Genomic DNA, 15,186 nt, shown 5'->3' with positions numbered 1-15,186 from the left:
CTGCTGCTGTCCACTGGAGCTAACGACAAGATCAGTGTTGCTAGCAGGAGCAGCAACTGTCATCTGCAAAGGGAGGGCAGGAACCCACACATTTGGTTCCATGCTCGCCCTCCCCTCCTCCCAGGGCAAAATTTCGTGTTTTGACCCTTTTCTGAAACCAATTCAAGATTTGACCCTAGTGTAACATCCCAAATTTGCAATTTGGTATGTTATACACTAGATCATCATGCATATCATATTTTCATGCATTTTGGTTGATCCTAGAAATTTCACGCAACTCAAGGACCTTCGGAGAGAGTTGGAGATTTCGTTATTTTCATATTTGAGAGTTTTCTCAAATTTGAAAAGAGGATCATTTGATTTATTTATTTCATCTTCAATTATTTTTCCAATATCAAAAAATGAGAGAGGAAATAATATGACTTTCTCAAAGTTAGGAAAAATGAAGATTTAATGAATAAGTCAAATTTTGGATTTTCCGGTGTTTATTCGCATTTTATTTGGATAGGGAAAATGCGTGTTTTCAAAAAATTGCATTCTAGGTCCGGAGTAAAGTTCTTTTTGTTCGACTCATTTTTAGGAGTCGGGGAAAATTTACTTTAGAGATTTTGGAGTTCGTTTAGATTTTCTTTCTTTTGTTTTTCTGCGCGCGAATCCAGTTAAAAAAAAGAGAAGGACCAAGGCCAGCCGGGCCAAAGGCCCAGCCAGCCGGCCGCCTCCCCAGCCAGCACGCGCGCCAGGCGCAGCGCCAGGCCACCACCTCCTTCGCTCTAGGCCGAGTCCCAGAGGGACTCTAGGCCGGTTAGCCCCCCATTTCCTTGTTTTGTTTTCCCTCTTTTGCTTGCCCCCTACCCCAAGTAACCCTCCCTCCTAGTATAAATACCTAGCCACCCCCCCTCTCCTCCTCACACCAGCCCGCCGCCCCAAGCAGCAGCAGCAGCCGCCGCCGCCCTAGCGCCGCCGCCTAGCCGCCGCCGCCGCCCTTGCCCGCCGCCGCCGGAGTTCCGCCTCGTCGAGGTAGCCGCGCCTCTCTCTTTCTCCTCGCCTCGGTTCGGTTTTTTCAGAAAACCGTTCCGATTCTTTTCCGATTCTTTGTTTCGGTTTTCTTTTTCCGAAACCCTAGATCGGTTTTCTTTTCGTTTTCTTCGGTTTAGTTGTTTAGCGAGCGTTCGCCGGACCGTTCGTCTTAACGAACGTGATCACCGATTATTCTCGGTTAACGAACGTCCGTTCGTTTAACCGTTCTTCGTTTTCTTTTCGTCGGATTTATTCCGCGATCGCGATCTCAGATCCGATCTTCGTTCTAGTCTTTCTTCCCGCTCGTTTATTGGAATCAGGTGAGTCAAGCGCCTGGAGTTTCGTTTCGAAACCGCCGTTCCGTCTAATCAACTTGAACAAGTTTTGCCACGGTAAAAAAATTGACCTAGTTTCAACTTGCTAGAACCGAGTTGTTTTCTTTCGCCGTTTGTTTTCCGTTTCTTTGATCGATTCGCTCTTTCTTTGCAACCGGAGTTCTTAAGTTGAACTTTCTGGTTCGTTCTCTTGTTCGAGTTTTACCTGTGCATTAGATGAGTACTTATTGCGTGCTTGTTGTTTGTCTGCGATAGATCACCCGGATTGCGCCGCTTGTTACTTCGATACCCTAGGTCTCGCGGATCATCAGCAAGGCAAGTAACACTTTGATCATACCTTTTCTACAACCCATGTTTTATTGCATTAGATCAATCCTCTCACATTGCATGATTAGGATCTAATTAAATTGTGGGATGGGAAGTAGATGAGGTAGTACCTATTACCTGTTTATTATGAAACCTTTGGGAGTTACTTCTACGTTTGCTTATTATGCCATGCTATGCTAGTAGACGTGGATTGGGTGAGTGATATCCATGACAGATGTGAGTATTGTTAATTAATGGTTTATCTAAGGTGGCAACTTAAACACACATCTCGGTGGATTGAGGCACATGATGTCTATCAGGACTTGCCTGTTTTTTTTCGGACCGCCACCCAGGCTCAAAGGGATCATAAGATCTTTCATGCTAGAAACTTCCGTGTGCAGCCACAAGCCATTATGGGCTCTGGCATAGTTGACTAAGTCGTGCGAACTCTTACGGGTAGACTAGCAGATGTAGGGGTTGTAGGTGGTACGGTCTACCCACATGTAAGGTGCTAGCGCTTCTGAAAGACTGTGTCTCGGTCATCCGTCTTCTCAAACACTCTGTAGTGCGAGAAACCAAACGGAGGCGATCGAGTCTTGTGGGGAAAAGTGCGCAAACTTTTGCAGAGTGTACAAACTAATCATGATTAGCCGTGTCCCCGGTTATGGACAACTTGAGTATCTAGTACTTGAATATCATGTGAATCTCATCATGTTACTTCTAATTAATGTTGTTGGGTTTAATTGTTCACTTAATTGGGATCGGAATGCTGTCAACCATTCTCGATGTTTAACAACTACCATGATAGTTAAATAAATTTATTCCTTTGCAGTAGGGAAAAACTGGCTTTACGCAAAACTGTAACCATAGAGCTTTCCACCAGCCATATATGCATATAGTATAGTTGTTTCATTCCATTACTCTCTATGTGTTACATTGCCAGCATATTCCATGTGCTGACCCGTATTCGGGCTGCAACTTTCATGTTGCAGACTTTTCAGACGACGAGTAAGGTGCTTTTCGGTCGTGGTTCTATACTCAGTGATGCCGTTGGAGTTGATGGACCCATTTATCTTCCGAGTCTTCCGCTATTATCGACATTAGATGGCCTTAAGCCATATTTATTGTAATAAGTTCTCTTTGAGACAACGATGTAATAAGTGTGTGATTGCCACTCTGCTATAAATCCTTCACTGTACTGTGTGGTGTCAGCATTACTGATCCAGGGATGACACCGGAGCATAGTAGGCTTGATCCATTCGGGTCGGGTCGCCACAGAGATGGTATCAGAGCACACGCTGACTGTAGGACACGACCAGTAAGTTAAAGCCATAGATCACTATTCTCTTCTCATTTTCTAACTCCTCATCTTTTCTACCCCTTTTAGGATGACGAACGTGAAGATTAAGTACGCCCAACCGGATGAAGGCACACATTTTGGATTTCACTTGAAGGAAGTCACCAAGTACCTGAACATTGGATTGCCAAGCTTCACGGGAACTTTCAACGCCACTCTACCTGAAGAGGAGCGCTGGAAGATTCAAGCTCACGTTCCGGGAAGGACATTCGCGCCAATCACGAAGCCTATAGATAGTGTTTTCAATGCACCAACCTGAAGTCTGGGGAAGAGCATGGCAGCTCATATCACCATAGGACGCATTGGAGAAGTTTACCAAGAAGACCTCAAGGACACTATCTACCAGATTTGCAGATGCCGAGATGAACAATGGGAGTTAGTCAGCACCAAGAAGGATAGATCCATTGCATCTTTCATCCAGGAGTTAAACCAGCACATTCGACGCCACGAGAATCAGATGTGCAATGACATGATAGAGTTGAAGAATGCGAAGGCAAGGATCATCGAGCTAGAAGGAGAACTGAAGTCTACACGCAAGGACTACATGGACGAGATCGTAGCTCTAGCAAGGCACAATGGCGATCTTAAGCAGGAGATTGAAGAACTCAAGAGGAAGTTAGCATCCAGGAAGGAAGGCATGTACGTCGCATGTCCGGACAACTACATCATCATCGACGACACCGATTCGGATCCAAGTGAACCCGACTTTGAAGACGAAGCTGGAGCAGATATCATGGAGTCTCCCATCGGTTCAAATTTCTAGATGACCACCAAATAGTAGTAGTATTTCCCCCATGTAAACAGTAGTTCGAGCACTTTTGCGATAGTTTTAGATCGATTGTAAGCCCTTGTTTGATTGAATGAAGTGATTTTGTGTGCATTTGCTCATGTGCATTGGGGTAGTGTTTTCCCTTTAGACCTCACTCTATTCTTAATTCTCGTCTTTTCTAAACCCTCAGATGCCTCCGAGACGTGACAATGGATTCCCACCGGAGCTCACTCAGTTGATCCAATAGCAGAATCAATTGATGCAGATGTTAGTCCAGAACCAGCAGAACAACAACAACAACCCACCACCACCACCACCACCCGTTGACCACTTAGCCCGTTTCCTTAGGCTGAATCCGCCGGTGTTTTCCAGTAGCACAGAGCCAATAGTAGCAGACGATTGGCTCCACAAGATAGGAAGGGAGTTGACCACTGCAGGATGCACGGATGGTGAGAAAGTGAAGTTTGCCGTTCACCAGCTTGACGGACCCGCGGCAGCATGGTGGGAGAATTTCACAGCCACTTACCCAGTTGACACTGTCACATGGGATCAGTTTCAGCAAGCTTTCCGCACTGCCCATGTTTCAGCAGGAGCTATGGCCATGAAGAAGCGTGAGTTTCGCAACTTACGCCAAGGAGGAAGGACAGTTGGCCAGTACGTTGACGATTTCAGCAAGTTAGCATGTTATGCCCCACATGACGTTGCTACGGATGCAGCTAAGCAGGAGAAGTTTCTGGAAGGACTGAATGATGAACTAAGCATGAAGTTGATGGTAGCGAGTTTCAACAACTACCAGGAGTTGGTAGATCGCGCCATCATGATTGAAGGGAAGCAACAGCAGATTGAGAACCGTAAGAGGAAGTATGGACAGGGGAAGTATAACTCTGGAGCCCAGCAGAAGCCCCGTTTTACCCCTAAACCGGGATTTCAGTTTCAGCATACCCATGGAGGAGGTAGTTCGCACAACCATAATGGCCACAAGAATGGTAATGGGAATGGAGGAAGCAACGGCCAGAATCGGACCACCCCATCAACCCCAGCCAAGAGAGATCTGAGTCAAGTCACCTGTTTCAAGTGTTCCAAGACCGGACATTATGCCAATGAATGTCATGAAGGCCAGAATGGAAATGGCAATGGAAGCTCTGGGAAGAAGCCGAACCCTTTTAATAGGGGACAGGTGAACCACATTAGTGTGGAGGAGGTTGAAGATCAGCCTGATGCAGTAATAGGTAAGCTTTTGGTTAGGTCATTTACTGCACTCATTCTTTTTGACACTGGTGCATCGCATTCATACATATCAAGGGGATTTGTGGATAAATATAACCTGCCAACCCAAGCCCTTAGGTCACCCATGTTAGTAAGCTCACCAGGAGCGGAGTTTATGGTTAGACGATGGTGTGATCGGTTACCATTAAGGATTGGAAACTATGTTTTTCCCTCAGACCTAATAGTATTGGAATCTCAAGGATTGGATGTGATATTAGGCATGGATTGGTTATCAAAGTATGAAGGGAATATTGAGTGTGCTAGTAAGTCAATTTTGCTTACCACACCAGAAGGAAGAAGGATCAAGTATGTATCCCGGCATGTGCCAAACAGGACACAAGTGAACTGCCTAACAGGAGTTGTGCAAGAGGAAGTACCAGTGATGAAGGATTTTCCTGATGTATTTCCTGAGGAATTACCAGGAATGCCACCGGATAGAGACATTGAGTTTTTGATTGAGTTATTGCCAGGTACATGCCCAATATCGAAGCGACCGTACCGGATGCCAGCAAAGGATTTGGTGGAAATTAAGAATCACATTAAGGAGTTATTGGATAAAGGTTACATTCGCCCAAGTTCTTCGCCTTGGGGATCACCCGTACTTCTAGTGGAAAAGAAGGATGGATCATTAAGGATGGTTGTTGATTATCGAGGATTGAATGAAGTAACCATCAAGAATAAGTACCCACTACCAATGATCAATGATCTGTTTGATCGATTGCAAGGAGCTAACGTGTTTTCCAAGATCGATTTGTGATCGGGGTACCATCAATTGAAGATTCGAGAGCAGGACATATCTAAGACAACATTCACCACAAGATATGGACTGTATGAGTATACCGTTATGTCATTTGGATTGACTAACGCACCTGCCTATTTTATGAACCTGATGAACAAAGTGTTTATGGAGTTTTTGGATAAGTTCGTCGTAGTGTTCATTGATGACATTTTGGTTTATTCAAAGAATGAAGAAGAGCATAAGGAACATTTGCGTTTGGTTTTGGAGAACTAAGGGAACATCAGTTATACGCCAAATTCAGCAAATGTGAGTTTTGGTTGAAGGAAGTTGGATTCCTCGGACATGTTATATCCGGAGAAGGTATAGCAGTTGACCCCACTAAGGTTAAGACCGTAACCGAATGGGAGGCACCAACAACAGTTGGAGAGATCCGGAGTTTTCTTGGACTCGCAGGATACTACCGGAGATTCATTGAGAATTTCTCAAAGATCGCGAAGCCTATGACGGAGTTGTTGAAGAAGGATACTAAGTTCAAATGGACTGAGGAGTGTGAGGCTAGTTTCCAGGAGTTGAAGAAACGTTTGGTCACCTCACCAGTATTGATTTTGCCAGATCATACCAAGGATTATGAGGTGTATTGCGACGCTTCACGTCGAGGACTTGGAGCAGTGCTTATGCAGGAAGGAAGAGTTGTTTCATATGCTTCACGACAACTGAAGCCTCATGAGTTGAATTACGCCACGCATGATTTGGGGTTAGCAGCCGTAGTGCATGCATTGAAGACGTGGAGACATTTCCTCATTGGAAATCATTGTGAGGTCTACACGGATCACAAGAGTTTGAAGTACATTTTCACTCAGAAGGAGTTGAACCTCCGACAGAGGAGATGGTTGGAGCTCATCAAGGATTATGACATGAGATTGCATTACCATCCCGGAAAAGCTAATGTAGTAGCTGACGCGTTGAGCCGTAAGAGCCATGTCAATACTCTAATGACTGGGAAAATACCCAAGGAGTTAGCAGAAAACCTTCGTGAACTATGTTTGGAGATAGTTCCGAGAGGCTATGTAGCAGCATTGGAGATTCAGTCAACATTGATGGATAAAATCAGAGAAGCTCAGAAATCTGACAAAGAGATTGCCGCTATAAAAGAGAAATTGAGCGAAGGAAAAGCAAAGGGATTTCGTGAGGATGAGCACGATACCTTATGGTTTGAGGACCGTGTTTATGTGCCAAATGACCCGGAGATCAGGAAGTTGATTTTGCAAGAGGCACATGATTCACCGTATTCGATTCACCCAGGGAATACCAAGATGTATTTGGATTTGAAGGAAACATTCTGGTGGACCGGAATGAAGAAGGATATTGCAGCATATGTAGCAGTTTGTGACGTATGTCAGAGAGTAAAGGCAGAGCATCAGAAGCCAGTAGGATTGTTACAACCATTGCCGATACCCGAATGGAAGTGGGATAAGATAGGCATGGATTTTATCACAGGACTACCCAGGACAAAATCAGGCTATGACTCGATATGGGTAGTAGTTGATCGTTTGACGAAGGTAGCACATTTTATTCCAGTTAAGACTACTTACACCAGTGCTAAGTTGGCGAAGATATACATGACTAGGATCATTTGTTTGCATGGAGTTCCGAGGAGTATCGTATCAGATAGAGGAACCCAATTTACCTCAAAGTTTTGGAATCAGTTGCATGAAACTTTAGGAACCAGACTGGAGTTTAGCACAGCTTTTCACCCACAGACGGATGGACAGACTGAGAGAGTCAATCAGATTTTGGAGGATATGCTGAGAGCTTGTGCACTAGATTATGGATCTAGTTGGGACGATAACTTGCCGTATGCGGAGTTTTCTTATAACAACAGTTACCAAACCAGTTTGAAGATGGCACCTTTCGAAGCTTTATACGGAAGGAGGTGCAGGACACCGTTGTCATGGGACGAAGTTGGAGACCGTCAGTTCTTTGGACCAGATTTGATTAAGGAGTCTGAACGGAGAGTTAAGTTGATTCGCGATAGGCTCAAGGTAGCCTAGTCCAGGCAGAAGAGCTACGCAGATTCTAAACGCAAGGAGACAGTTTACGAAACCTGAGACAGAGTTTATCTTCGAGTATCTCCACTTCGAGGAGTTAAGCGCTTTGGAGTTAAGGGAAAATTAGCACCGCGTTTCGTTGGACCGTATAAGATCTTGCAACGTATGGGAGAAGTCGCTTATAAGTTGGAATTACCAAAGGGACTGTCAGGAGTTCATGACGTATTCCATGTTTCTCAGCTGAAGAAATGTCACACCGAAATGGCGGAGGTACCGCTAAGAGATACCGTGCCACTCGAAGCGATTCAGTTGAAAGACGACTTAACGTATGAGGACAAGCCAGTCAAGATTCTCGATTATGCCAGCAGAGTTACTCACAGCAAGGTTATCAAGTTTTGCAAAGTTCAATGGAACCACCATTCAGAGGATGAAGCCACCTGGGAGAGAGAAGAAGATTTGCTCAAGGACCACCCTCACCTATTTTCTAGCCAACCCGAATCTCGAGGACGAGATTCATCTTAAGGGGGTAGGTTTGTAACATCCCAAATTTGCAATTTGGTATGTTATACACTAGATCATCATGCATATCATATTTTCATGCATTTTGGTTGATCCTAGAAATTTCACGCAACTCAAGGACCTTCGGAGAGAGTTGGAGATTTCGTTATTTTCATATTTGAGAGTTTTCTCAAATTTGAAAAGAGGATCATTTAATTTATTTATTTCATCTTCAATTATTTTTCCAATATCAAAAAAATGAGAGAGGGAATAATATGACTTTCCCAAAGTTAGGATAAATGAAGATTTAATGAATAAGTCAAATTTTGGATTTTCTGGTGTTTATTCGCATTTTATTTGGATAGGGAAAAATGCGTGTTTTCAAAAAATTGCATTCTAGGTCCGGAGTAAAGTTCTTTTTGTTCGACTCATTTTTAGGAGTCGGGGAAAATTTACTTTAGAGATTTTGGAGTTTGTTTAGATTTTCTTTCTTTTGTTTTTCTGCGCGCGAATCCAGTTAAAAAAAAGAGAAGGACCAAGGCCAGCCGGGCCAAAGGCCCAGCCAGCCGGCCGCCTCCCCAGCCAGCGCGCGCGCCAGGTGCAGCGCCAGGCCGCCGCCTCCCTCGCTCTAGGCCGAGTCCCAGAGGGACTCTAGGCCGGTTAGCCCCCCCTTTCCTTGTTTTGTTTTCCCTCTTTTGCTTGCCCCCTACCCCAAGTAACCCCCCCTCCTAGTATAAATACCTAGCCACCCCCCCTCTCCTCCTCACACCAGCCAGCCGCCCCAAGCAGCAGCAGCAGCAGCCGCCGCCCTAGCGCCTCCGCCTAGCCGCTGCCGCCGCCGCCCTTGCCCGCCGCTGCCGGAGTTCCGCCTCGTCGAGGTAGCCGCGCCTCTCTCTTTCTCCTCGCCTTGGTTCGGTTTTTTTTAGAAAACCGTTCTGATTCTTTTCCGTTTCTTTTCCGATTCTTTGTTTCGGTTTTCTTTTTCCGAAACCCTAGATCGGTTTTCTTTTTGTTTTCTTCGGTTTAGTTGTTTAGCGAGCGTTCGCCGGACCGTTCGTCTTAACGAACGTGGTCATCGGTTATTCTCGGTTAATGAACGTCCATTCGTTTAACCGTTCTTCGTTTTCTTTTTGTCGGATTTATTCCGCGATCGCGATCTCAGATCCGATCTTCGTTCTAGTCTTTCTTCCCGCTCGTTTATCGGAATCAGGTGATTCAAGCGCCCGGAGTTTCGTTTCGAAACCTCCGTTCCGTCTAATCAACTTGAACAAGTTTTGCCACGGTAAAAAAATTGACCTAGTTTCAACTTGCTAGAACCGAGTTGTTTTCTTTCGCCGTTTGTTTTCCGTTTCTTTGATCGGTTCGCTCTTTCTTTGCAACCGGAGTTCTTAAGTTGAACTTTCTGGTTCGTTCTCTTGTTCGAGTTTTACCTGTGCATTAGATGGGTACTTATTGCGTGCTTGTTGTTTGTCTGCGATAGATCACCCGGATTGCGCCGCTTGTTACTTCGATACCCTAGGTCTCGCGGATCATCAGCAAGGCAAGTAACACTTTGATCATACCTTTTCTACAACCCATGTTTTATTGCATTAGATCAATCCTCTCACATTGCATGATTAGGATCTAATTAAATTGTGGGATGGGAAGTAGATGAGGTAGTACCTATTACCTATTTATTATGAAACCTTTGGGAGTTACTTCTACGTTTGCTTATTATGCCATGCTATGCTAGTAGACGTGGATTGGGTGAGTGATATCCATGACAGATGTGAGTATTGTTAATTAATGGTTTATCTAAGGTGGCAACTTAAACACACATCTGGGTGGATTGAGGCACCTGATGTCTATCAGGACTTGCCTGTGTCTTTTCGGACTGCCACCCAGGCTCAAAGGGATCATAAGATCTTTCATGCTAGAAACTTCCGTGTGCAGCCACAAGCCATTATGGGCTCTGGCATAGTTGACTAAGTCGTGCGAACTCTTACGGGTAGACTAGCAGATGTAGGGGTTGTAGGTGGTACGGTCTACCCACATGTAAGGTGCTAGCGCTTCTGAAAGACTGTGTCTCGGTCATCCGTCTTCTCAAACACCCTGTAGTGCGAGAAACCAAACGGAGGCGATCGAGTCTTGTGGGGAAAAGTGCGCAAACCTCTGCAGAGTGTACAAACTAATCATGATTAGCCGTGTCCCCGGTTATGGACAACTTGAGTATCTAGTACTTGAATATCATGTGAATCTCATCATGTTACTTCTAATTAATGTTGTTGGGTTTAATTGTTCACTTAATTGGGATCGGAATGCTGTCAACCATTCTCGATGTTTAACAACTACCATGATAGTTAAATAAATTTATTCCTTTGCAGTAGGGAAAAACTGGCTTTACGCAAAACTGTAACCATAGAGCTTTCCACCAGCCATATATGCATATAGTATAGCTGTTTCATTCCATTACTCTCTATGTGTTACATTACCAGCATATTCCATGTGCTGACCCGTATTCGGGCTGCAACTTTCATGTTGCAGACTTTTCAGACGACGAGTAAGGTGCTTTTAGGTCGTGGTTCTATACTCAGTGATGCCGTTGGAGTTGATGGACCCGTTTATCTTCCGAGTCTTCCGCTGTTATCGACATTAGATGGCCTTAAGCCATATTTATTGTAATAAGTTCTTTTTGAGACAACGATGTAATAAGTGTGTGATTGCCACTCTGCTATAAATCCTTCACTGTACTGTGTGGTGTCAGCATTACTGATCCAGGATGACACCGGAGCACAGTAGGCTTGATCCATTCGGGTCGGGTCGCCACACCTAGTTTAAAAAATATTCGAGATCTGATCCTTTTGCTACCGCCGGGGGCCTTGGTGATAGGGTATAACAGCCTACCGCCAAGGCGGTAAGGTATAACAGACTACCGCCAAGGTCCCTAGCGGTAGGGTTGCATGCCCTACCGCCAAAAACCTTCTAAGTATTAACCATAGTGTGTGCTCATGCCTACCGTCAAGCACCTTGGCGGTAGGGTTATGCAGGCTACCGCCAACCCGGTTGGCGGTAGCGATGTTTCCTACTGCCAAAGTCCTTGGCAGTAGGCTGTTAGACCCTACCGCCATGAACTCTGGCGGTAGCAAAAATGTCAGATCTTAAAAAAAAATCAAACTAGAGTCAAATCTTGAATAGGTTTTAAAAAAGGGTCAAAACATAAAAATTTGCCTCTCCCAGTAGTCAGCCACGGCCAGCTGGTACTCGTAAGGTACCTGTTGCATGTTAACTAAGAGAACTACTAGATGGGTGATATTGCTAAGTTGCTAACAACAAAAATTACACTGCTGGTTTCAAAGGAGAAACATGTACAAATGTCCTATCAGAGACTGAAAAGAGAAAAACAGGAGTTGAGAATCGACGCTACATCGGTTATCATCTGCGAAGACGTCGCTCCCCTTTATAGGCCAGCCGGCCACGCGTAGTTTTATCTATTCTTATTTGCTCAAGATTAGCGCAACCGTATTTATTTATTTTTTTGGAACAAAGACGCCAAGACCATCCGACTTTAAATTAATAAAGCCAACTGGTGAGAGTCTTTCAAGTTCATACAAGGCAGGTCAACACACAGCCACACAGCCGAAAGAGAGAAACGCGATAAGTTTAAAGTTCAAAGGCCATCAGCACGCAGGCTGGCAAATCCTCAGCATGCAGGCTGGCATAACGAAGATATAAGAGCTACTAGGGATAACAAAAGGTGCCGCGGATGGTGGCGATGCATCACTCATGCTCGTCCGCTTGTCTTGCTTCCATCTGGATGCGGCGGATCTTTGCCATCGTCTCGGTCGTACGCTCATCATCACGCGACTTCCCCAATGGAGCCCAAGTCTGCAAGAAAAGATGGCATTTGAATAGTATATCAGCATGGTGAGAAGGAAACTTCTTCTCAATCATCATCTTATTGCGATAGTCCATCTGGACCAGAGTAGCGCCCCAACGCCTCTCCAAACAATCCGAGCCCTAGTACCGTTTTGCGAACGCAAGATTTGTATAAGGTCTGCACCCGAAGCCAGGTTCCAATTCTGTTGGAAGGCCTCGCAGACTGCGCTCCACGCAAATTTGGCAAGGTGGCAGTGGAAAAATATGTGGTTAGCATCCTCAGTGCTGTTACACAACACACAAGATCCATCTGATGGTCCGTTATGGATTGCCACATTATCCGCCATTAGAAGACGGTTTTGAAACATTTGCCAGAGGAAAATTTTAATCTTCAGCGGGATGCCGACCTTCCATAGCCCCCTAGCTATATCCAGCACATCCCCCTCGGTAAGCTTGGTGTACAAAGACTTGACCGAGAACGCTCCGGAGGACGAGAGTTGCCAGGAGACCTCATTCGCTCCCTGGCCAGTGGTGTCCTGGCCTATCATATCCAGAATCTGGTTCCACTCTACTTCCTCGTGAGGAAGAAGCGCTCGGAGGAAGTTTACTGAAGGGGGTGAGGTCCGGAGTGCCTCACCCATCATCAGCTCCGTGTTTGCAGCAACCTGGAAGGCAGCAGGATGGCTCTGCCATAGTGGAGAGGTGCCAATCCAGGCGTCTAACCAAAACCGAGTGGACTGGCCGTCCCAGACCTGAAACTTTGCCCCTAAGGTGAACGCTGGTCGCACCGCTTGGATCCCATTCCAGAATGGGGATCTCGAGCATTTAGCAGAGAAAACGTTACTATTCAGAAAATATTTAGCTTTCAGGAGATCAGCCCAGAGCCCCGACTCGTTTTGGGCTAGTCTCCACCACCAACGAGATAGTAGGGCTACATTCATGAGTTTTAAATTTAGGATCCCAAGACCACCAAATTTCTTTGGGTGGCATACCGCTGCCCATTTTACAAGGTGGTACTTCCTCTTAATTTCGGTTCCTTCCCAAAAGAAACGAGAGCGGGGCGTGTCCAGTTTAGCGTGAACCCCATCCGCTAACAAGAACATTCCCATGGTGGACATTGGCAAAGAAGAAAGGCTAGAGTTAGTGAGGATAGGTCTTGCCGCAGAAGACATAAACCTCCCTCGCCACGGGCTCACTCTACCCGCGACCTTTCCATATAGGGGTTCCCACTCCTTAATGGAAATCCGGCTATGGGAAACCGGCAGGCCAAGGTATTTGATTGGCAGGCTCCCTAGCTTGCAATTAAGCAGATTTGCCACTCGTACTCTCTTGATCATCCATCCCCATGGTTATGACCTCGCTCTTAAGGAAATTTATTTTGAGCCGAGATAAGAGTTCGAAAGCAAGAAACAGCAGCTTGATCGAGGCAATACTAACGTCGTCAGGCTCGAAAAGAAGCATCGTGTCGTCAGCGTACTGTAGGTGCGTAACCCCTCCGGAATCAGATGGGACACCAACCCTTTGATGTGCCCTGCCGAGCGAGCCTTAATCACCATAGCAGATAGAGCATCAGCAACAAAATTAAAAACGAGCGGAGACAGGGGATCCCCCTGTCTCATGCCTTTTTTGTTGCGGAAGAATCTGCCCACCTCCCCATTAATCGAGACGGTCGTTTGTCCACTATTAATCAGGTTCATGATACGGTGTACGAAACCCGCGTCAAAACCCTTTTTCAGGAGGACTTCCCGAGCAAACTCCCAGTTTACACGGTCATAGGCTTTCTCAAAATCGAGCTTGAGCAGCATCCCTTGCTGCTTTTTCAATTTAAGCTCATGGACTATCTCATGGAGGGCGATAGGGCCCTCCAGAATGTTCCGTCCTTTGAGAAAAGACGTCTGACTTCTAAGAATAACTCGCTGAGCAATAGGTGCCAGGCGGGTCGCGTAGGCTTTGGCACAAATCTTGAAGGGCACGTTGATCAGCGTGATGGGTCTGAAAAGTTTGATGCAGTCAGCCCCTTTGACCTTTGGAATAAGGCTAATGACCCTGTAGTTGAGGCGAGAGACATTTACCATTCCTAACGCAAACCCATTCACGATATCAAGGAAGATGGGTCGAAGCATTGGCCAGAACCTACAGAAGAATTCGACAGGCCATCCATCAGGACCTGGGGCCGTGCCTTTCTTCATACCCATTAGGGCGGCGTCAACTTCTTCCGGGAGAAACGAGAGCGCCAGGCACTCATTCTCCTGCGGGGACACCTTATCCTGGGGATCCCACAAATCCTCACGGATACTAAGCTTTTTCTCGTCCGTCATACCCAACAGACCGACAAAATAGTCATAGATGTGACGGGCAATGTCACCCTGAGAGAGAAGGAGGCCCTGATCTGACTGTAGACGGAGGATCGAGCTCTTACACTTCCTATCGTTAGCATAAGCATGGAAATAAGTTGTGTTAGAGTCACCCTTCATCACCCACTTTATCCCGCCCCTACGGCGCCAGTATTCTTCCTCCACACGCAAGATCGCAAGAACCTTGTGCTCCAAGTCATATCTATGGGCCCACTCAGCTTCCGAGAACTGTCGCTCATCGGCTTGAGCGTCCAGGGCCGCTAACTCCTCAGTCAGCCTGCCGCGCTCACATTTTGAGAAGCTACCATGATTGGCACCCACCCACGCAAAAAGGCGTGCAAAGCCGCCGCGGCCGCCGACCAGCATTCGATGGAGCCCCTTTGGGGTCCCAGGTGAGATAGAATCTGGGCCCAACGATCGTGAACCATCTGGATGAAGCCCTCTGCTTCAAACCAGGCAGACTCGAAGAAGAAACGCTTGCTACACTGGACTCTCTCCTCCCCTGAAAAAAGATAAGAGGGACGTGGTCCGAGCCAATACGAGTTTCGGCCACTAGCGTACATAATGGAAACATGACCATCCATTCCGGGGTGAAAAACACCCGGTCCAGCACGCTTCGGACCGGTGCCAGCTGCTTATTGG

The sequence above is a fragment of the Triticum aestivum genome, chromosome 2A (genome assembly GCF_018294505.1).
Source record: "Triticum aestivum cultivar Chinese Spring chromosome 2A, IWGSC CS RefSeq v2.1, whole genome shotgun sequence".
Classification (NCBI taxonomy): Eukaryota; Viridiplantae; Streptophyta; class Magnoliopsida; order Poales; family Poaceae; genus Triticum; species Triticum aestivum.
Note: the sequence above shows the minus strand (reverse complement) of the source record.